Below are 23,351 nucleotides of genomic sequence, written 5' to 3'. Positions count from 1 at the left end.
AAGTCCACGTGCAGGTGGCGAGAGCTCTCCTCCCAGGCCAGACACGCATGCGCATGTCCTCCCTCCTCCCGACACGCATGCGCAACTGGTGGCGGGGGGGCGGGGAGTGAGCGCAGTGGAGTGATGTCACATCGATGACGAAGACTAGAGACTTTAGGCGCCCGCGCCATGAGCTGAGCTGAGCAAGGTGGGGGGGTTGCCAGGACTGGGGGAGGGGGAGGGGGAATGCTGCACACACACACACACAAATTTTCTGCTGGCATAACATCCTTGTTAGCAGAGCAATCAAAGGGGTGGGTGCAGGGATAGTCACCCTTAGTCTCGGGTTAAACTTGACCTGAGATCCATCGTTTAACAGTCTACATGCCAAGTAACATGCCCTATGAGCCAGCCACCTGACCAGGGGAGGCGCACTGCTCAGTCACGAGAGTGAAACTCATAAGGCAAACTATCAGTGGGAGGGGAGAGAGATGCCGAGCAAATTCAGTCTTGATGCCTTATGGCAAAACATTGCCTTTTCCCACAAATCACTGCCTCATGGGACCGACAGGCTAACTGGGGCTCTGTATCGAGCCAGGTTGCTGTATGGAGCAAAGCCGAGGGGAGGGGTGCCCTGGGGAATGCTTTCCTTGGTGACTGCTAACTGCCACTGACAAAGCATATCATCTGCGAGCTCCTCCACCCATATGGTCATGTGCATCCTTTACAGTGCCCCAAACCGGCGACCCCACTCTCCCAGGGTAGCTTGAAAATGAGGGCTCCCCTCTCATGCAATTCCCCACACCAGAAGATCTGCATGCACTGCAACACTGGACCGGGCCCTGGAATTCTGAATGGGTTTAAAGGTCCGTCCCAGTGTCTCTCCACTCTGTGCAGACAGTTCCTGGATTTTCTGATTGTGTGTCCACTTCCCCATCCATTTTCAGGTTTGGGCAGTCACATGCCATGTTTTCCAGAGAGGGCTGCAGTTGGCAGGGCTATGAGCAGTGAATGTGCTCCTCCGCACACGCCTCTTTGTGCTCACTTGCTTAGGATGGCTTGAATGGGGCTTGCCCTGCCCCCTTTCCCCTCATGGCCAATCGAACCCCAGCTATGGTGTAATGAGCTTTCCCCCTTTTTCTGGCATTGTGAGAAGGTTCCCTCGATTCTTGGGCGGACTTCCATGTGCTGTGCTTGCTGCTGCCATGATCATGCATGAGCAGGGTTTGCAGGACCAAACGGAGGCTATGGGCATGCAAACAGGTTGGGGCTAGGAATCACCCAAGCCCCAACCACCCCACTCTGATCAAGTGAAGAGGCTCATAGAGTCTATTCTCATGATCTCCCAATAGTTTGCTAAGGGAGCATAGCCTACTCTGAGGGTGATCGTGTTCTGCAACAGGAGCCGTGTGGCTCCCAGCAACTAGCCTCCATAAATACCCCTCACCTTAGACGGAGTGAGCGCTCCATTAACCTCATCTTTTTCATCATGTGTTGCCATGGCACGTGGCGACACACGAGTAGACCTCTGACCAGGAGGTTGCAAGCAGCCTCCCAGGTTCGGGAGGTCTCTTCAGGATGCCCCACATGATTGCACACAGCCTCCAATCCCTGCAGCCCCCGCGAGCTCTATGATGGAGCCAGCAGTCATGTGGGCAGCCAATCCAGCCACCCAGGGGTGCCTCTTGATCGTCTGCGAGGAGAGAGGGCTAAGCCCGCTCTCCCTGCAAACCCGCTTACAGCTCCTCACACAAATCGAGTGAAGAGCCTCATAGTCTGGCCCAGCTCATCCTGAATATCCACTGTATTTGGTAGATCTTGAGGCTCTTCTCATGATTCGTGAAAAGAGCCTCTAGGGGCTTAACGATTTGTGAGCAAACCCTGCTCACAGGCATGGCGGAAGCCCTGGGTGGCCGGATTGGCCGCCCACATGACTGCCAGCTCCATTACGGCTCCGTTACGAAGCCAGCAGGGGCTGGGAGGATCGGGGGTCATGCGGCCCCTGGAAGCTCCAGCATGCCCTGAATGAGTGTGCAGGGCATGCTGGAGAGACCCTCGAGCCCGGAGGCTTCTTTTGAGCCTCCCGATCAGGGGTCTCCTTGTGAGTAGCTGTGCTGTGGGAACTCACGAGCAGAAAAACCAGGCTTGCAGAGCGCTCGCTCCGCAAACCTGGTTTAACTGCCGGGCTACATAAGGGGGTGACCCGCTTAAGAACTTCTGCTAGCCCGATTTCCTCCCATCATGTGAATAGCCTCATTCACGTATTGTATGGTGTTTGAGGGGTTGATCTAGGGTTGCTATATTTGACAGAGAGAATCCCTGGACACAATCAATAGGGAGCAGCAAATTTTAATTCCCTAATTTTTTGACCAGGTGTGGAAAGAGTGCTTGACAGTAATGCTCACTGACTGTTTTGTGCATTTTCCCCTGTAGCAGAGGAGAGGGTTAGACACAAAACCCAGAGGCCACTACCATCCTCATTAACCCTATATATAATGCAGGAATGAGGGTTTAATGAGCCATATATAGAAAGCCAGCCTAGTCAGTGGGCAGCACTAGTACCAGAGAAAGGGTTAGCATATGGGGCTTTTAAACATTGATACCATGTAGCTACAATGCCTGGACAGAAGCATGAGGGAAATGGGTAAAGTTCATTAAAGCAATCTTTCCACTCAAATTTCCAGACATTTCATATCCAGGAGAATACTTTTACTACATCCTGGACAGAATGTCCAGTTCCTGGACTCTCCAAGTGAGCTCTGGACATGTGGCAATGCTATGTTGAGGCAGATGAAAAAATATGTACTTTCATGGGCTGGGGGAGGGTTTCCATTCTCAATTGGGATGGAGCGTCATTTGGCGTTTGACTTCAGCCAGCAAAATGTCTTGGGTCAGACCAAGGTGCTGGTCAATCCTGTACCACCATACCCACCTTGTGAAGGTGCTGACAGGGGGAATAGAGAAATCAATATGGCTGTGGATGCAAAACTGCCCATATTTATGAAACAGGCATGCTTTCCCATGGGAATTACTCGTGCACACACAGACGTGCAGCCTCAGTTGGAGGTCAAAGTAGATCAAGAAGGAGTAACATTAGCTGTTGTCATGTGTGCAGCTAGTTGCACATTTACGTGTGTGTTTGAAGCTCAGAGGTGAAATTCAGCTGCCGCACTGGCTGGCCTAGACAGCCCTAACCCTCGTGGCCTTTTCCTGTCTCTATATTTTCTGGCCATTTTCTTGCATTTGCTCCAATTCTGCAACGAAGCACTAGCCCTGACCTGATGCCCAATAACTTAGTGGACCTTTAAAGGGTGATCTTAGGGCCAAACTAGAGACAAAGTTAAGTATCTAATCTGGCCATGCATATGTGATGGTTTTAGATGTAAAGAAGCAACTGTAGGGGCCCCAATTTGGCCCTGCAGAAGGTCTACCAGCAAACCAGAAGTGGATTTTTGTTTGCAAGGACCAAAGGTACAAGCAGGATTTTCTGGGTCCAGTCCATTGTAGATGGATTGGAGCCCCCACAATTTATTGGCCACTGTACAATGGCCTGCAGCCACTTCTGCTCGGTGCACAAAGCACACTGAATAGTGTCGTCCCCACCCCACCCATCTCCCTGTCTGAAACCTTTCCCAAGCTGTGAAGTATGCAGAGCATGCTGAGGAGCGACATCAATCCAGTAGCCCTGCCACCCAACCTGCTTTGGTGCCCCTTAGTCCTTAAAAATTGGGCCAAATAAATTTGAATTTGAATTGAATTGAATCAAATTCAAATCAAATTGACCCAGATTCGAGAGCAGCAGTTTTGAGCTCGAATTGAATCACAAAATTCAATTTGTGCACATCCCTATTGAAGTCTGCCTAAACCTGACCCAAAAGATTGTGCAATGACCTATAATTGATAAAATAGATTTACTGACTGACATTCTAGATAATGCTTTAATTCCTGGAAACAGCTCAGAGTTCCTGGGAATTTGCACTGGATGCCTTCCAGGGTCCAGAGCTTGCTTCACGTAGTAACCGGAAAATACTTTTAAGATTAGGAACGAAAGTGAAAAACAAGGCAATAGTAGTGAATACAGTCTCCCTGACCATAAATGAAGAGATTGCTAGTGTTTGATTCCGATCAGTAGCTCAGAGTTGCCAGGAATTTTTGCTGGCTACCTTCTCAGAAGATTATTCTGGCATCCAGTGCCACCCACATTGGCAGCAATTTGGTTCTTTCTGTGTCTTGGACATGTAATTCCAAATGTCTAGACTAGCATAAGAGCAAACCCATTTCTGTTGCCTCCTTTAGTATTGCTACAATAAGTATCTCAGGAAACAGGGAAGGACAGAATGCAAAACTGCTATTGCATATTGACAATGAACATTAGATACTGTGAATATTAGATACTGACAGCAGGGATAAGAAATTAGTAATCGGGCAAATCTGGTATTGGAGCATGGGCTGTCATGAACTGGGAGGGTCTGCCCTGAAGAGTCAGGCTCTCTTGGGGGATAATCGGATCTTGGACAAGCCATGCTGCTTTCACTAAGGTAGTCTGGCTAAAGCATCTGATCTAGGGGTAAAATAACATTTCCTGTTGGACAGACAAACTGAGGTCAGATTTAAGACTTTGGGCAGGTTCACACATAGAGGGTCTCCACATGAGCAGTGTGGAGAGCCAAGGAGGGTTTTGCAGGACCACTGGGCTTGGCCCACTCTCCCTGCAGAAGATCATGCTGCTAGCCCTGGACAGCCGGATCAGCCGCCCACACTACTGACTCCGTCATGGAGCCAGTTGGGGCAGATGGGTTCGGGGGCCGCCAGGAAGTCCCAGAATGCCCCGTGCAAGTACGTGGGGCATTCTGGGGAGACCCCTGTGGCAGGAGGCTTGTTGGAGCCTCCTTGTCGGGGGTCTTCTCATGAGTCACCGTGAGTCTTCTCGTGAGTCGCGTGGAGCCATGCCATGGCAATTCACAATCAGGGAAATGGGGTTAGCGGAGCGCTCACTCCCCTAACTTCATTTAATGGTGGAAATTTAGAAAGGTTTGTTGCTGGGAGCCACACGGTTCCCGTTGCAGAACACGACCACTGGAAAGTGGGCGGGGCTCCCTTAACCTGCTTTCCAGGGGTTGCGATGATAGCCTCATAGTATGTGGAATGTATGTGCAATCCAGGTTACACAGCTGTCCACAGTCATATTATTGGAACGCTCTCCCTGCTGAAATAAGAACCTGCCCATCTCGGACACTTGTTTAACAATCTTTAAAGACATATCTGTTCACCCAGGCTTTTAATTAAATACTGTTTTAATAGTTTTAACATTGTTTTAAAATACTGTTTTGAAATCTTAAATTTTTGTAATGCTTCAACTTTTTGCTGTCGTTTATTTTAACCAACGTTTTAATTTTTGTTGTTATTTATTTGTTTTAACTAATCTTCTAACTTTTCTGGGTTTTGTTGTAGACTGCCCAGAGGCGTGAGTTTGGGGCAGTGTGAAAATATGTTAAAGAAAACAAACAAACAAACAAATAAATAAATAAATAAATAAATAAAATAAACATCTGAACCCACACCAAGGCAGAAACCACATGTTCCCTCCAGGTGGGTAACCTAGATGTGTAACTAAGAATTCAAGTTGGCTCCTCAGCCCTAGAAAAGCTCCACCTTAAGATCATGCTACATCTGAATCCACACTGTTCATGAACTCCTAGTTTGTTTTTTTGGAGGGGAGGCCTTTTTGCAGCAGAGGATGTGTATGTGAGGAGAGGGGGCTCATTAAGAGTACCTGGAGACCAGAGGTGTAACTAGGGAAAATGGCGTCTAGGGCAAGCACTGAAATTGTGCCCCTGTCCAAACAGGAATGATGGGACATGTAGTCAACAATATCTGGAAATCCCTGTTAAAAGGAACACTGTACCATATAGACATGGTTGTTGATCAAAACCTGAAAAAATGAGCCATCTCTGTAAAAGACTTAGAACAACAGTCAGGAGTTATTCGAGGATTCCAAGAGTCATTTTCTCTGTCTCATTCTTTAAAAAAACATGACTTTGTCCTAGAGGATCACCTGCCCAAATAGCCACTAGCAAAATAGGGGAAGTAGAAGGTGGTGGTGGTGGTGGTGTGTGTGTGTGTGTCTATAAACCAGTGAATGATTCCTGCCAGCCTTTGTCTTATGATGACTGATGGCTCATGATGGGGTATATGTGCATTTACCACACCAGTGCTTACTTTGACACCAAGAGGGAGGAGGATACATTAGTTTGCCACACTAGACAGAGGAATTTGCAACAGGAGCAGACAGCCAAGTTCTGCCAGGGCCAAAACCAGCCCCTGCCAGACTAAGAAATCATTGTAATTTGCCCCTTCCTGTCACAAGCAGTGTGCTGTTCTTTTATTATTGACTCTAACTCTCAGATATCCCAGTCATGGTTGGAAAATTCAAGGTCAATTTACAAGAGACACATTTTCTACATGGAAGTTTCTTCTGTGCAGGTGCTGTGCAGAAACCCATGTGATCAATACATATATAACTATTCTGCCAGGGGCAGAGCAAGGTTGGAATGGTTCCAGAGACAGGATTTCAAAATGGGCCCCCAGCCACTCAAAGTCCAGGGCCTCCACCTACCCCAGGCCCCCAAGGATTTAAGTCTGATATTTCAAAATAAGTATGCTGCCTAGAAATACATTTCACTGTACACACATACACACTTCACAGTATATAGTGATATACATTGAGTAATATATATTTGTGCTACTTTTAATGCCTAGAACACACTAGCAACGCTAATTATTAAAATGGCCCCCTCGCTGCAGATTAGCAAAGGAGACTTTCAACCATGCAGGGTGAGCCTATGTTTGTTTTCTCAGAATTCTGAACAAATTCAGTAAAGTTTGATTCCAGGAGGTTTTTCACACCAGGCTTTTAAAGCCCTTTAACACACATCTCCTCTGGAATAGAGGTGCTGCATTCATATGTTGGCCAGATTTACCCTGAAATCCCTGCAAATTATTGGGGAGCAGTAATAAAATAAAATAAAATAAAAGCACAACACATGCTTCACAGTTCTCACTCAAACCTTCTGGGTTGCAAAACAACTTGAACATAAGTACATTTATGAATGAAAGAATGAAAATAAATAAAATATACTTGTTCCAGAAGTTTTTGTAATTTTCTGCCCTGAAACAAGCCACTTATAGGCCTTTTTAGATAGTTTTTGTTTTTAAAGCCAGCACATTTTTCAGTCTGTTTTAAATTAAATATTCAGAGACTTATCAGTCTCGCCCCACCACCCATATCAAAGCCCTATGGCAAGCAGATTCCTATAGGGGTGGGGGAACCACAAAAAGGAATTCACAGACTACCTAGCAATAGCTGTTCGGGATGGTCTGGGCAGAGGGTCTGCTGCTGCTGCAATGCTGCTGCTGCAGAGAACTCTGCCTGCTTCCTCCTTCCTGACTTGCTTGGGGCCTGCTGTGTTCAGGCTTCAGAGAGGTCTACTCGGAGGCCTCTCCGGAAGCCCCTTCCACCCACCGATCAGCTGAGAGGCAGGGAGAGAAGAGCTCTGCTGTTTGCAGGCCTTGCTGATCCTAGGCTTCGCTGATCAGCCGGAGCTGGAGGCAAGTGGCTGAGGGGCCCTGGGGCCGGGCAGGTGGGCAATGGGGTGGGGGTGGCAGGGACTGGTGTGGCGCCCCCACATCAGTGGCGCCTAGGGCATGTGCCCTGCCTGCCCCCCTATCGTTACGCCCCTGCTGGAGACTGATACTTAAGGTCCAAAAGGTTTATTAGGGAAATTATGTGCTAAGACAGAAAGCCTGTGTCCTGCATCTAGCTACCTCATGGTGCTGGAGGGAGAGAGGAAGAAGAAGGAAGGAGGTAGCCTGAGAATATTAGTCTACCTGTCATGAGAGCTCAGAGAAAGGCAGCCATTATAGGCTAAGACTACTTTATTGTGTAACAGGAAGAGATGGGTTCAACAAAAAGTACAGGCAGGAAGAATGAAGGGACTCTGCCTCCAGTTTATTTATTATTTCTCTGTGTAAACTGCCCTGAGCCATTTTTGGAAGGGTGGTATAGAAATCGAATAAATTATTGTTTCTTGTGTACACAGTCAGACAGGTGTTATTGACTGGTTTGTTTTATCCATACATCGAGTCCTTCCCAAGGACCTGGGATGGCTGAATTTTATTGTCAGTTGTTATAGATATCGTTGCAGAATATAGGCTGTTCCCAGTAAAGCTGCTTTTTGTTGTTGTTGTTGTTGTTATTATTATTATTATTATTATTATTATTATTTCTTGTTTAAACAGCCAGACAGGTGTTATTGACTGGTTTGTTTTATCCAGACATCGAGTCATTATTATTATTATTAGTAGTAGTAGTAGTAGTAGTACTTAAACTAACATGTTTTTATACCGCCCATAACTTACATCTCTGGGCGGTTTACAAAAAACAAACAAACAAACAAACAAAACCCCAACCCAGAAAAGTTAAAACATTAGTTAAATAATGACCATAGATAAATTAAAACATTGGTTAAAATAAATGACAGCAAAAAACAAACAAACAAAAAACCACATTACAATTTAAAACCTTAACACAATATTTTAAAACTGTGTTAAAACTATTAAAATGGCATTTTATTAAAAGCCTGGGTGAACAAATGAGTCTTTAAAGAATTTTCTTTTACCTGTCAGAGATGGGGAGGCTCTTATTTCAGCAGGGAGCATGTTCCACGGCTTCGGGGCGGCAGCGGAGGAGGCCCATCCCCAAGTAGCAACCAGAGAAACTTGTGGCAACTGCAGACGGACCTCTCCTGATGATCTCAATGAGTGGTGGGTTTCATAATGAAGAAGTCGTTCTCTTAAATACCCAGGACCCAAGCTGTTTAGGGCTTTATAGGTTATAACCGCTAACCAGCACCTTGTATTTTGCCCAGAAACTAAGATCACTACTAGCAAATACTAGTGCCACCTACTGGCAGGATATATTACAACAACATTTCCACACACTACCTGTCAGGTGGACCCAGAGCAGAGCAAAAGAATGGATCAAGAGGGATTCCCTTACTCATTACCTCTAATCCTTAAGCCCCTACTGGTCAGTAGCAAAAACCAAGGGCAGAGAGCCAATGCCCGAGAAGTCACATTTCTAACGTGTTCTAGGCAAGCCTGGCTGTCTGTCTGCTGTGCTGAGGTGAGGCCTTGCAGGATTCAGGCCTGGGAAGGAGGGTGACGTGGCAGTTTCCTGGATTCCATCTGCCTAGAGCTGCCTGCTCAGGGCTATATAAGGTGCAGCCAGTGGCGACGGGCCCACCACTGGCGGGCTTGCCACCAAAGGGGTGACACCAAAGGGGGTTGCCCCTTTGGGGCAGCCACTTCAGGGGACAGTGAGGGTGAGGGCCAGGTCTCCTGGCCCAGATATTTGTATGTTGGGGGGGGGCATTATCGACAATGGTATCCTTCTGGAGCGTTTGAGGGGGCTGGGAGTTAGAGGCACTGCTTTGCATTGGTTCTGCTCCTACTTCTCGGGCAGGTTCCAGATGGTATTCCTTGGAGACTGCGGTTCTTCAAAATCTGAACTTTTGAATGGTGTGCCTCAGGGCTCCGTATTATCTCCAAAGTTGTTTAACATCTACATGAAACTGCTGGGAGAGATCATCAGGAGATTTGGTGCAGGGTGTTGTCAGTATGCTGATGACACCCAAATCTATTTCTCCATGTCAGCATCATTGGGAGAGGGCATGACCTCCCTAAATACCTGCCTGGAGGTAGTAATGGGCTGGATGAGGGATAACAAACTGAGACTGGATCCAGATAAGACGGAGGTACTCATTATGTGGGATCGAAACTCGAGAGACTATATTGATCTGCCTGTTTTGGATGGGGTCATACATCCCCAGAAGGAAGAGGTATGCAGTCTAGGGGTGCTTCTGGATCCAAGCCTCTCCCTGGTCTCGCAGGTTGAAGCGGTGGTCAGAGGTGCCTTCGATCAGCTTCGGCTGATACACCAGCTGCGTTCATTTCTTGAGAAAAATGACCTCAAAACAGTGCTACATCCGCTGGTATCCTCCAGACTAGATTACTGCAATGCGCTCTATGTGGGGCTGCCCTTGTATGTAGTCCAGAAACTACAGTTGGTCCAGAATGCGGCAGCCAGATTGGTCTCTGGGTCATCTCAGAGAGCCCATATAACTGCTGTACTGAAGGAGCTACACTGGCTGCCGATACGTTTCCGGGCAAAATACAAGGTTTGGGTTATAACCTATAAAGCCCTAAACAGCTTGGGCCCTGGTTATTTAAGAGAAGGTCTTCTTCGTCATGGACCCCACCTCCCACTGAGATCATCTGGAGAGGTCCGTCTGCTTTTGCTACCAGCTCATCTGGTGGCCACTCACGGATGGGCCTTCTCTACTGCTGCCCCGAGGCTTTGGAATGCTCTCCCTAGTGAAATAAGAGCCTCCCCATCTCTGACAGCTTTTTTAAAGTCTTTAAAGACGCATCTGTTCACCAGGCTTTTAATTAATATTGTTTTAATGGTTTTAATGCTGTTTTAAAATGTTGTTTAAAAAAACTTTAAATTGTTCTGATATTTTAAACTTTTTCTTTTTGTTTTAACTGAAGTTTTACTTTCTCTTTTTATTTTGTTGTAAACCCCCAGAGACGTAAGTTTTGGGCGGTATAATAATGTGTTAAATAAATAAATAAATAAAATAGACAAGATGAACCAATTACAAGGCAGAAACCAGCAATAATGCACCAATTAGCTCTAGCTATGCTTATGCCTGGAAAGGCAGAGCAAGCTGTGGTCAACAGGTATCTAACTCTACTCAGGCAGGGCAGAGTATTGTTTCCAAGAAAAGGGCCCCCTGTAACAGCAGAGTGTGGAAACTTGTGACCTTTAGGGCTTATGTAGGTTACACAACTCGATGAAAGGGAACAGTGAAATTTTCCTTGATCACATGAAACTTCAGTTAAATGGGGCAGAGGTTTCAATTCCTGAAAGCGAACTGAGGTTTGCCTCACCAAACTCCACTTTGAACCACTTTTTCGTGTGTTTCACTGCCATAACCGGAGGTTTTTCGGCGACAGTGTTCCGTTTGAATGTGGATGCAGCCATAACTGTGGCATCATTCACTTTGTCCCCAGACCCCAGCCCAAGAAGACACGGAGACATTTTATGGGTGAAAGGGCCACAACTTTATTAAAAATTAACAGGCATGGCGGACTGAACCAAGGTGATTAATCACCCACAAAGAACAGTGCGGGCCCCTAGGCGTGAGCTAGGACTCTAGCGTCCTACCCATCGCCTCACACGGGCGACACACCCTGGCTCAGGAAGCAGGCAGGTACATCTCGCCTAATTCCTTCAAAGCCAACCACCCCCTTTAGCAGAGGGGATCTGGATACTTCAAGGACTTCACCCACCCCGGACAGCACAGCCCAAAGGTTGCCGAAATCCTGAAGCAGGTTTCATGGCAATCCATTCTCCCCGTGCCACACAGGCCACAAAGGAGCGATTAACCAATCAACCTTTAAATATCCAAGGGTGCTCACCGATATTCTATACCTCAACTTACCCCTCAGCCCACACTGTTACTGCCACACAGGGAGGTTAGCCCTTGCTTGACCTCCCTGCCCCATAAACCATCCAAAAATTCAGCAAGCCCCCACTGGATGTTATGCAATTCCAGGCACCGCCAGTTGACCCAGAGTATGCGGACCCCAGGCATCCATTCGCGCAAAACCGCCAAGACAGAGGAGGCTTGCTGAACCAGAGAAAGGCCAGACCGCCTGCCTAAGTCGCTTTCGGCCAAATGAAGGATAAGAACATAGGGCGTGGGGAAGCTAACTAAAGGGTTACGAATAGCAGGGAGTAGCTGACTCCCAGCATGCCCCTCACGCCCGACCAGTACACTGATGCCCTCCTTCCAATCCCACCGAGTGCCCCACTGGGAGGTGCTGGTCCGCATGAAGGCCCAAGACCACAAATGGCCACACACCAGGACCCGGACCAGAGCCGCTGCTCCACCAGCACCTGCCAAGAAAACAACATGTCAACGGCAGTGGACGACGCCCTCTGTCAGTGCACCCAGCGCCTGACCGCCCCGGACTTCCCACGCCCTATCCTCCGGACAACGTCGTCAGGTAGACCCATGCGGGTCGCCTTGGTAGCTGCCCGACCCATGCGGGGAGCCTCAGACAATGCCCACTGTCAGTGCGCACAGTGCCTGACCGCCACGGACTTCCCACGACCTATCCTCCGGACAACCTCTTCAGGTAGACCCATGTGGGTAGCCCTGGTAGCCACCCGACCCATGCGGGCAGCCTCGGTAGCTGCCCCAATCCAAAAGGAGTGTAAGGAAGCCCCTCCGTAAGAGTGTAATGAAGCCCCCTCCAGCGGGACCCGTGCGGCCTCCAGAGCCTTCTGCAGCTTTTCCTGTGCTGAGTCACAATCCTTCCTTTCCTCCTAGAGAGGAGAAGGAAACATCCCTCTCTCTCCTTACCTATCCACTATGCAGTCATTAAGAGTAGAGATAGGTCTTTCTTATCTGAGTGCATTTAACCAAGAAATATTTAGTGTTTAGTCATACAAAGGTCTCCATGTGTTGTCAGTAAATAGTTGCCATATCCAAACCAACCTCTGCTACCTACTCTGTAACTGGACTGTGTGCTCATTCCCCAGTGCTCTGCTGTTATACCTATTGCCTGACACCCAAGAAGACACGAGACACAAGGTATTGGTGAAACTTGGGCCACAATTTTATTTAAAATCGAAACATAACTTAAAGAGCAGGGATGGCCTCTCAAAGCAGTCCGGTACTATAGGCATGTGCCACCTGGGCATGCCTGACCTATGGTATAGGGCAAAAACACCTTGGCTCCAGGCAACCCCAGATGCTCTCAATCTGGGGCTGCCTTTCCTAGCCGACCTAATGCCAGGCCCCTGGCCAACCTCACCCCAAGGTAGCCTTTCAGCAATTCCTTGGAGTTTAGCCTGCCAGAGTAAGTCGACCAGGGGCAGACATCCCTGAGCCGTGCAGTCTCTAGGGAGTTGCCCTCCTCGACCCATAGCCAAACGCTTACCCGAAGGTGCTCACCAACCTGAAAGTATTTTCCAACCGCACTGCACCTGCCACTGCATTGGTTAGCCTAGCTTAACCCTCGCCACCCCACCAAGAGCGAAGATAAATGGCCAATCCCTGCTCTAAATCCCTCAGAAACAAACTGGTCCCACTGGGCGACAAGTGCACCCCATGCCCTCTAAACAAACTGGGAACTGAAAAGATAATGTCGGGGTGGTCAATGGTTCCCCACCCTATGGCTGCCATGAAACGCGCCATCTGGGCGTTAACTTTTCTACGGGCCCTCTCCACCCCGTAAGGGTTTCCAGCTCCTCTCCATACCCTACGCTGCAGCATAGCAGACCAAAAGATAACAATTCCCGGGCACCAATCGATGGCTTGAAAAATGTCTTCTTGCAAATCATGAAGAATAGACAACCCCGACCGCGACGTCAGGTCATTTTCTCCTAGATGGAGGACCAAGATGTTAGGAGGTAAATTTGCACCTAAATATTCCTGCAGCATGGGTAAAAACTGGGCAATGACCATTCCCCGACGACCGATCCATGAGATCGACGCCCACCGCCCAAGACCTAGCTGCATCCCCGGCTGCGCCTTGCGTGCTGCCTGATGAGCACAGAAAACTATGGAGTGGCCCATAATGAGTACATGAGCCCTCGCCGCCCGTCGCGCAGGGCCTGTAAAGAGAGAAAACAGTCAGCAGCTAGCGCACATATCTCTTGTAAGTGGCAGACCGCCAACGCTCAATGCGTTGAATGGCCTCAACCGAAAAACCGAGTTGAGAGGCAGCCGAGGCCGCACCAATGCGGAATGAGTGGAGAGAAAGCTGCGTAGTGTCAACCCCAGCTGCCCTAAATGCCCGGCAGGCAACGGTCCAGAACTGGTACTGAGAGAGGGGGCGCCCATCCTGGTGAATGAACAGGCACCCGGGCGCGGATCCCCGAAGGGTTGAATATTGACCCAAGGACCGCACAGGGCAGAGGAGTGCATTGTCAGCTCGGCGCAGGGAGACCACATGCCCCCTGCCCCTCTGGTCGGTCTTGGAAAAGCGAAGACGTAATTGCACCAAGTCCTGACCCAGGATCACGTCACCAAATTGCACTACCCTGTCGGCCGGGCCGTTCCGTCCTCTAGGAAGCAACTCCCCAGCCCGGAAGGCCCCAAAAAACAAAACTAGTGTGGCCGCATGAAACAACGTGGCCTCATATGGGGAGCGGCATACCACTGCAAATTGCTCCACCCCCTTTTGGATGGCAGAGGGTGAAAGGGGTCTACGACTGTCCACCACAATGGGGCGTTCCCGGGACCAGCCCTCAAGCATCCTCCGCACCCTGAAGTCCCCTGTGCTGTCAGCCAGGCCCTGAGACTTTGAGTAAAATGCCAAGGCCGCCAGATAACCTGCCATAGCACTTGGAGACAACCCCTTACCCTTGAGATGGACTAAGAATTGCATCAACTCTTCCGCGGTGGGGGGCCAGACCTGTCCCAATCCTACCTGGGTCCTAAACTCCTGGAAGACCCTGCACTGCCTAGTGTAAGCAGCCCGCGAGCTGTGGGCTAAGGAGGCCCAAATGGCCCTCTGCGCTTCTAGGCGCCAAGGCTCCACAGCCACGATGGCATCTGCTTGGGCTGAAGCTCTGCCTCCGGCGCCAGCTGGCAAAAGCGCAGCACCTGGAAACGAGACAGCGCATCCGCCAGGCTATTCTTAACGCCAGGCACGTGGCATGCTATAAACTGAATATTATTGTACAGGCAGGCTAAGACAAACGCCCGTACCAGAACCATCACCCTAGGGGACCGAGAGGTCTGCCTATTGATAACCTGGACGGTGGCCTGCTTATTGCACCAGAAGCGCACCGACTTGTCCCTAAAATTGTCTGCCCAGAGAAGTATGGCGACTACTATAGGGAAGAATTCCAAAAAGGTAAGGTCCTTAGTGACCCCGCTAGCCACCCAAGCCTGAGGCCATCGTTCAGCGCACCAGCGGCCACGAAAGTAAACGCCGAAACCTAGGCCACCCACGGTGTCTGACTGGACTTGGAGCTCCGCCTCTAAAAGGAGGGTATCCCGCCAAAAGGACGCCCCATTATAAGATTCCAGAAAGGAAGCCCACAGCTGCATGTCAGCCCGCATGGGTGCCGTGACCCTAAGCCTATGGTGACTGCACCTAACCCCCTTAATGGCATCGCAAAGTCGCCGCAAAAAGGGGCGGCCGGGTACCACCACTCTGCATGCGAAATTCAAGTGCCCGATAAGCTGCTGAAGCTGCTTAAGGGTGACCTTGCATGTTTGTATGCAGGCGTCTAACAAAGCCCTCAAAACATCAATTTTTGACCGTGGAAGCCTGGAACAACAGGCAATGGTGTCTAATTCAATACCCCAAAAAGTAAGGATGGAAGATGGGTCCTCTGTCTTCTCCTGAGCAAGTGGTACGCCCAGATCAGCGCACAGCTTCTGAAAAGTTGTTAAAAGATGACTACACTGATCGGTTCCTGGACGGCCAGCCAGGAGAAAATCATCTAGCGAATGGGCCGTGGTCTCCAGGCCAGCCCCCCCGCCGAAGGGCCCATTCAAGCATTGAGCTGAACTCCTCAAAGGCTGCGCAAGATATTGAGCAGCCCATGGGCAGAGCCCGATCGACGTAAAAATAGCCCTGGAACGCAAACCCTAGGAGGTTAAAGTCCGATGGATGCACTGGAAGGAGTTGAAATGCAGACTCAATGTCGCATTTCGCTAGCAGGGCACCCCGTCCACAAGATCGGACCACCCGGACTGCTTGGTCGAATGAAGTATACTTCACTGAGCAAAGCCCGTCCAAGATTCCGTCATTGACAGATGCACCGAGGGGGTAGGAAAGGTGGTGAATGAGATGGTATTCGCCTGGCGCCTTCTTGGGCACCACCCCCAAGGGGGAAATGCGCAAGTCCGGCAAGGGCAGCTCCCAGAACGGGCCAAGAACGCGTCCTAAAGCTATTTCCTTGTTAAGCTTACAAAGGACCACCTCTTCCATCCCATCCACGGACCTAAGATTAGGGGCCATGCTGTGAACTCTTGGGCCTACATAAGGAATGTGAAAACCATGTCTAAAACCTTCCATCAGATAAACTGCTCGCGCCTACAACGGGTATTCCTGGAGCAAACGTTCTAGGACCACAAGTTTAATTGGACTGGGGCCCTTTTCCAGGAGTGGGGCTCGGCATGGGACCGCCTCCCCTCCTGCCTCCTGCAGGAGGCTCCCGTGTACCCACCCGGGGGCCCTTAACCCGCTGGCAAAGAATGCTGGCGTGCTTTCCGCCACAGAATCCGCACTCATGCCGAAATTTACAAGGAGACCTGTTACAGCTTCCGCTGGTATTGAAGGCCCAGCATGGCAGGGTACTTTGAACCCCCTGCGCAGCAACAGCCCCAGAAGACTGTTCTGCAGGAGTCCTAGAGATTAGATGACCGCTATCCGCGTGTTCTCCTTGAATGGGCCTGGAAGGAGTCATAATGAGGAGCCATAGCTCTTGGTGCTGTCTGTCCCAAGGAATAGCTGGGTTCAGGGATGCTCGGAGTCTAAAAGAGCTGTCATAGTGTTCCCACGCGTTGCCCATAAAATCCATGTAGCCCCTGTGTATGATATCCAGGTATTTCACCAAGGCAGGGCCTTTTGCGGTGTGTACCTGGAGCACCACACCCATATAAACAGTGTAGCCGGACAGCCAGTTGGCCCAGTTACGTTCAACTGGCTTTCTCTTCGATTTTACCTCATCTCTCTTTTGTTCCCCTTCCTTCAGAACCGGTTCAGGTTCCCTGAATAGCAGTTGGAATATATCGACAAATTCAACACGCCAAATGCGTTCCTTAACCGAGGGCAACAAGTGGTCACCCAGTGGCAGGGAAGTGTCACACGGCGGATAGGGGACTTGTGACCCTGCAGCATCTGACATAGAACCCGTGACTGAGGGCAACGTGGCCACGCCCTGCCAAACCTGGGAACAGGCCCCATATGGAGGAACGGAGCCCAGGGAGGCCGGGTGCCAACCGTAGGTGTTGAAAGGCTGGGCCCATGGGGAGATACCCCAAGGCCAGGTGTGTTGCAGAAACTCACCAGACCCATACTTGTCCAATGGGCATGTGTCTCCTCCTCCGGATTCCTGAATGTTCTGGGAGCCCGCCGCATCCGAGGTCAGGTCCATCGTCGGAGAAACAGAGGGGGGGATCACGCGCTTCTAAAGCATCAATTCTGGATGATAGAGATTGAATTAGTTTTGCCCTTTTAGCCCCCCTGGTCACCCTCTTGGGAGCAGAAGGAACACCAGATGGACCGCCCCCAACCACAGCAGGCACTCCTCCCCGCTTTTCCTTCTCTAGTGCCTCGAGGAGAGCAATGAGAGCCCTCACTGTGCCCAAGTCACCATCGTCATCCGAGGAGGAATCGGAGACAGGTGCCGGGCGGGGGGGCGCACCCTTTTCCCACCAGACTTTGCCTTGGCTTTTTTAGGTCCCATGTCCACCTTAGCTGAAGAGCAACCAAGTATGGCCCAAGCCCCCTGGATCATGCAAGGCCTCTATGCCCCCAGAAATATCAAGCTAGCACCACAGTGACTCAAAGGGGAGGTTGCAATGCACACACCCTTGGTCACCCAAATGTAGAAAAAAGATAGGGGGGGCTGCTCACGCTTGGGCCCGCAAGGAAGAAGGAAAGGGTGCGAGCGACGAGGCCTAAAAGCCAACCTCCGTGCCGAGAAACGGCCCGTTAAAACGAGCCGGGAGTATGTGGGCAGGAGGGAGAGAATGACGAAAACTCACCCGACGGGCCCCAGGAGAATGCCGCCCCCTCCGCCGAACCACCGCTGAGGCCTAAAGGCCGCACGGAACTACCACCCACGATGGGCTAAGAAGCCCTTCAAACCTTGGGGGGGCCTTAAAAAGCCACCCCCAGACCACCACTCATATCCGTGTCCGCCCCAGATCTCGCGCCGGGCCAACGACAAGGCTGAAACACAGGAGCCTGAAAAGGCGTCCTGCCCTGATGCTTGCTGAGAGCTAACTGAGCTCTCAGAGCCCAGAGCAGGATGCCAAGATGAAGCTCCGCCCCCTGCAGGGCCCTCCAGCCAATTAGAAGCCGGGAAGCCTCGTGCCTCTTCAAAGGGGGCCAGGCAAAAGCGCCGCGCCGCTATTCAAGCGGCTGGCAGCGTGATTGTGGGCAAAATCAACAACCTCTAACAGGGTTATGGGCCCAGCATGAGCAACAGGCTTCTAGGCACAAGCAGAGTTTATTTCATTCTCCAATTTCCATTTTGAAAGTGCAGCTGAGTTAGCTAGAAACTGCAGTATGGCTCCTGTGACTACAGCCTATACGGGATTCTCCCCCCTTGTGCTTGGCCTCTGGCTCCTGAAATAATAAGCTAGAGATGTCTACGTATTCACCCTTAAGTATTTCTTATCCCATAGCAGGTAGCAATTGATCGCCCAGTGGCAGGCCCAAGCCACCATAAGGGGCATGCTGTGCAGAAGGCATCATGCCCATGGGATAGAACCCGCCTGTCCCCCATTGCCAGTGCCAGCCTGGGATACACCCCCTGCAGATGAAGTTAGCTGACCGGAAGTGGGCCTAGAGCCCGTCCATACTTGTTCTGCCATGCCCTGAAGGCCCGCAGTGACCCCTGGAAAAGTCGAGGGGAGACTCAGTCCCCCCGGAGTAAGGGGACCAGCATGGGGCTGGTCTCAGCCCCCCATGGCAGGCATCGGCCAGGGCGCCTGAGGCCACTGGCCGGTGCCGCCGGGAAGTGAGGTTGCTGCAGGCTCACCCGGCACACGGAGTGGCTGGATCCACCAGAAACTGATCCACAGGCAAAGCAGGCTGAGGCACCACCGGCGAAGGAAGCATTGGAACATGATCTGCCGGCGCAGCAGGCGGTGGAACTGAAGGCGAAGGATGAGCTGGAACCGGACCACTGGGAGGAGGCGCTACTGGATCACCCACTGGGAGGAGGCGCTCCTGGATCCCCGGCTCTGAGGGAGACAATTGGCCAACGGGCCCCTCACCTTTCTCCGGCACTTCCACCTATGAGATAGAGATGTTAGTTACTGGGTCCTGGCAGTACCCCGCGTCCGACGAGGAACGTGGGAGGCACACACCACCACCAGACGGGCCAGCACCCTTAACAGAAGGGACAGCTTTGGCCTTTTCCAGTGCTTCCATCAGACTAATAAAAACCCCTGATGACCACTACCTCTTCCTCCCCATCTGCAGAGGACGGCGGAGGGGCAGGCCGCTTGAGCTGCCGGCTGGGCCGCCCCCCTTTCTTTTCTTTAGCCTTCCTAGGCATAGAGATATCCTTGAACCTGGCAAAAGTAAATGAAGAATGGGCACCGAGGGGTAAATATAACTGTCCAAGCCCCGCTTGGGTGAGCAGAGAAACACCTGGGCCAAGTAACCCAGTGAAGCCAAACACTTCCAAACTGCTGCAAAAACTGTTGGAAATTCTCTGTGTCTAAAGTAAAGTGTGTCGTGGAGTCGATTTGGACTCCCGGCGTCCACAGAACCCTGTGGTTTTTCCTGGTACGATACTGGAGGGGTTCACCACCGCCTCCCCCCGCACAGCACGATATGACACCCCTCTGAATCTTCCTATATCGCTACTGCCCAATATAGTCCAATGGGGATTCGAACCAGCAACCTTCTGCTTTTTAGTCAAGCATTTCCACACTGTGCCACTTAAGATGGCTCTTGAGAGAATCCCTTTCTCATTATAGCAGAGTGCACAGAGGCACCACACAGCGGTAGTTTAGTTAGACATGCGTCTATGCTGAGTGTAAAGCAACTTGGAGCCAAGTCATAGTTTCAGATCAATAGAAGGCATTTATTACGGAACCCCATTCTAGATAGGCAAGTGAGGAGTTAAGAAAGGAAAGGTTGTGCCATCGAGTCAGTGTCAACTTCTAGCGACCGCAGAGCCATCTGGCTCTCCCGGTAGATACAGGAGGGTTTCGCCACCGCCCTCTCCCATGCCACACGGGATGACGCCTCTCAGCCCCTCCTACACCGCTGCTGCCCAACACAGGAGTTCCCCACAACCTGCAGAACACACCAGCGGGGACCCGAACACACAGCCTCCTCTTCTCTAGACATGTTGCTTCACCATTGCGCCATTAGGTGGCTCAGGATCTCTAATCTACCTATCTAGTTGGATGCAGATGGATTCTACATCTTCTCTGCACACATGGTGCAGGGAATGACTTGCCATGTTGCAAGGTAGAAGGCGGGAAGAGAAGAGAGAGAGGAACGGAAGTTGAATCCCTAAGAGTAGCAGGCTACCTTTCAAAGGGATAGCATCAGAGTAGTAAACATCTTCATAATAGCACTTCCGTCTATCTAAGCAGTTGCCTCAGTGTTTATTGACACACGTGAGTAAAAGGACATTATCATACACATACAGCTTAATTCTGTATCATTGTTATTGATTTTGATCTGTATTATTACTGATTTGGATTTGGATGTTATTCCCATTCCAAAAGGAATCCTGATATGATTGTGTTAAAATGTCTTCCATACAGATTAAAAGGAACTGAAATATTAAAATGATACAGCCTAAGTCTAAAGGTACTTTTAGGAGAACCCCAGGAAATCTAGAAAGCAAGCAGAGCAGAAAAAGGAAAAAGCATCAGAGAGCATCTGCTATCCTCAACATAAAACCACATTCTGAACTGATACAGGGTTAACCCAAGCAATTTTCAATAATCCCCTCCCCAATGGCCTCGTACCAAGGGGAGGGAGGTGGTAAAGCCTCCATCAGAGCCTAAACAATAAAACTCCAAGAAGATGCCACCCGGTTTCCAAACCCTATCAATCCCAGGCCTACCCAGGTTGGGGGGGTTTCAGTATTTCATCTTTGGAATGTCCTCCAAGAGGAGCTTAGCCAATCTCCCTTCCTCCTGCATTTCAAAAGAGCTTGAAAACCCTACTCTGCCAAGAGGTGTTTTAATTTAAATATGACTTTAATTGGTTTCCCAGTTGAAGCAATTTTTGGCTCTGTGTCGTTGCTTTTAAGTGGTTTCTATTGCCTTTAATTTTGTGTTGCTGGGTTTCTTTTGTTTGACTCCTGGTGCCCACAGAGACCTGTTGTTTTCGTTGGCCAAATACAGGAGGGGTTTACCATTGCCTCCTCCCGTGCAGTCTGAGATGATGCCTTTTAGCATATCATCATATAGTACCAGCAGGGATTCAAACCCGCAACCTTCTGCTTGCTAGTCAAGCATTTCCTGCTGTGCCACCTAAGGCGAGCAACAATGCGCTGGAATGGTGGGATAGAAATGTTTTAAATACCTAAATAAATAATAAGTTGCTCTGACCCATCAAACCCAACAGCTGAGGGACAAGGCACTAGTCTCCCTCAACAGACCCAAGGGCTAAAGCCCCCCGAAGCCAGCCCCCAAGCCAGCCCACCTAAGGCCACCACGTGCAGACCTAACCGTTAGGGAGACAACCACAGGCCAGGGAAAGGAACGGGGTGTGTGTGTGTGTGGATACGACAGAGTCGGACACCGACCCAAGGAGCAAAAGCCATAACAGGCCAAAACCCAGCCGCCCCTTATAGCCACTGAGAGGGGAGGACCGTCAACAAACCAGAGGGCTAAAGCCCTAATTTGCAGAGCCCATGCAACGTGGGAGAAGCCGCAGGCCGCTCCTGTACGAGCGCTGCTGCGGCCGTCTCCGTCTCCAGGGACACCTCCTCTATGGCTCCCAAGACGGTCCGGCAGGCCCCACCGATCGCTATGGCCCCACCTCGACGGTCCCGAAGGCCCCCGTCGACTGCACTCCTCGCCCGCTCTCAGGCGTCCCCCCACCGTGAGTAGGAAGTAGCTCGAACAGTGAGCTCCTTCCCAGCTGATTGCCGAAGCCAAACTGAATGACTAGGGCGTGGATCAGCCGATTGCGGCCGAAACCATGCCGCCAAATTCGAAAGAGCCAATCAGGCCGCTTCGTGGGCCTCGTGCAGAGCCGGGCTGGGACAAACTCCCTCCCCTCCGCACGGGGCAAAGGGGAGGGGGATTCTGGAACTGTAATCATAGAAAGGGTGGGGCAGACCCACTCAGGAGTGGGCCCGCTCCATGCCTGTGGTGCTTCTCACTGGCCAGCCCTCCAAATACTTACCCCACCCTCCTGTCTCTAATCCAGCAAAGTAGTTGCTCAGCAACAGTTGTGCTAAGATGTCTTGTCCCTTCTCAGCCTGTCAAATGGCAAAGTCACAAAGGGTATACACCAATCATATTAGCCCTCTGACCCTTGTCCCCACCCCCCTTCCTGGCAATCAGGAGAGAAAGGGGATGGGATGGCAAGATGGGCACTATGTGCTTTGTTCTCTGAAAGTGAAGCAATCAAGATGTATATTTACAGGCACATGCACTCGAGGTGGAAACAGAAGCAGGGCAACCACATTAGAGTGCTGGCATGGCAACGTATGGCAGGTATTACTAAGAGAGCCTGTTTGGGGGCTCCCAGGAGCACCCCTATTCCTGCTTTGGAGCTGTAGGCTTGTAGTCTCCAATTTTGCTGCTCAAATCACAAGGGGACTGTGATATCTCCATTTGGTTTGCATGAGCTACCATGTAGATGGACCACTACCTGGTCAAGGTTGGTCTCACAGCCGCAATCCACCCCTGCAGGGGTGGTGGACCTATTAGGATGGTCCGTCCAAAAAGGCTGCTGGTGTCATGCCCTCGAGCTCCGACAGCGAGGAGGAAGGGGAAGCTGTCAGCGTTCCAGCCGAGTCAGGAATGTCTGAAGGGCAGAGCCCGGCCAGACCTTGACAGCTGGACCCAGTGGGATTTGAAAAGGCCTTGGAGGATTTTGACGTTGATGCGGCCGGTGATTCTGTCGATACCCTGGTGGGAAACTGGAACAGGGAACTCAACAGGACAGTAGACACGATTCCTCCCAAGCGTCCCTTCTGACCTGCTGCAAAAATGGCCCCTTGGTATACTGAGGGGCTGCGGGGGCTGAAGCGGTTGGGTAGGCGACTAGAGTGCAAGTGGAGGAGAATTGGGTTGGAATCTGACAGGATTCAGCATGTGACCCATTTGAAGGCTTATGCGTTGGCAGTGGATGCAGCAAAAAAGCTATTCTGGTCTGCGCGCATTGCGGCTGCAGGTTCATGCTCGGCGGAGCTATCCCGGGTTGTGAGGAGTTTGGTTTCTGCTCCTTCTACTTGCAATCAGTCCCCAGAGTTGCTCTGCTGTGATGCTTTTAATGGGTTCTTTGCAAATAAGATCTCCTGTATTCGGACTGACTTGGACTCCACTATTTCTGCAAGA

At 50.6% G+C, this 23,351-nt stretch overlaps 2 protein-coding genes across 2 annotated transcripts in view; both read left to right on the top strand.

The window, feature by feature from the left end:
- LOC128350309 (vitelline membrane outer layer protein 1-like) overlaps positions 1-23,351 on the top strand; it is a 381,353-nt gene that overhangs the window by 62,287 nt on the left and 295,715 nt on the right. The gene's annotated exons all lie outside the window — the stretch shown is intronic.
- Positions 7,569-23,351, top strand: part of LOC128350307 (vitelline membrane outer layer protein 1-like) — a 42,950-nt gene continuing 27,167 nt past the window's right edge. Inside the window, exon 1 of the mRNA XM_053308408.1 lies at positions 7,569-7,587. The gene's annotated coding sequence lies outside the window, so the exon portion shown is untranslated. The remainder of the gene's footprint in view (positions 7,588-23,351) is intronic.

The sequence above is a fragment of the Hemicordylus capensis genome, chromosome 3 (genome assembly GCF_027244095.1).
Source record: "Hemicordylus capensis ecotype Gifberg chromosome 3, rHemCap1.1.pri, whole genome shotgun sequence".
NCBI classification, from domain to species: domain Eukaryota; kingdom Metazoa; phylum Chordata; class Lepidosauria; order Squamata; family Cordylidae; genus Hemicordylus; species Hemicordylus capensis.
This window is presented reverse-complemented; position numbering and strand designations above follow the sequence as displayed.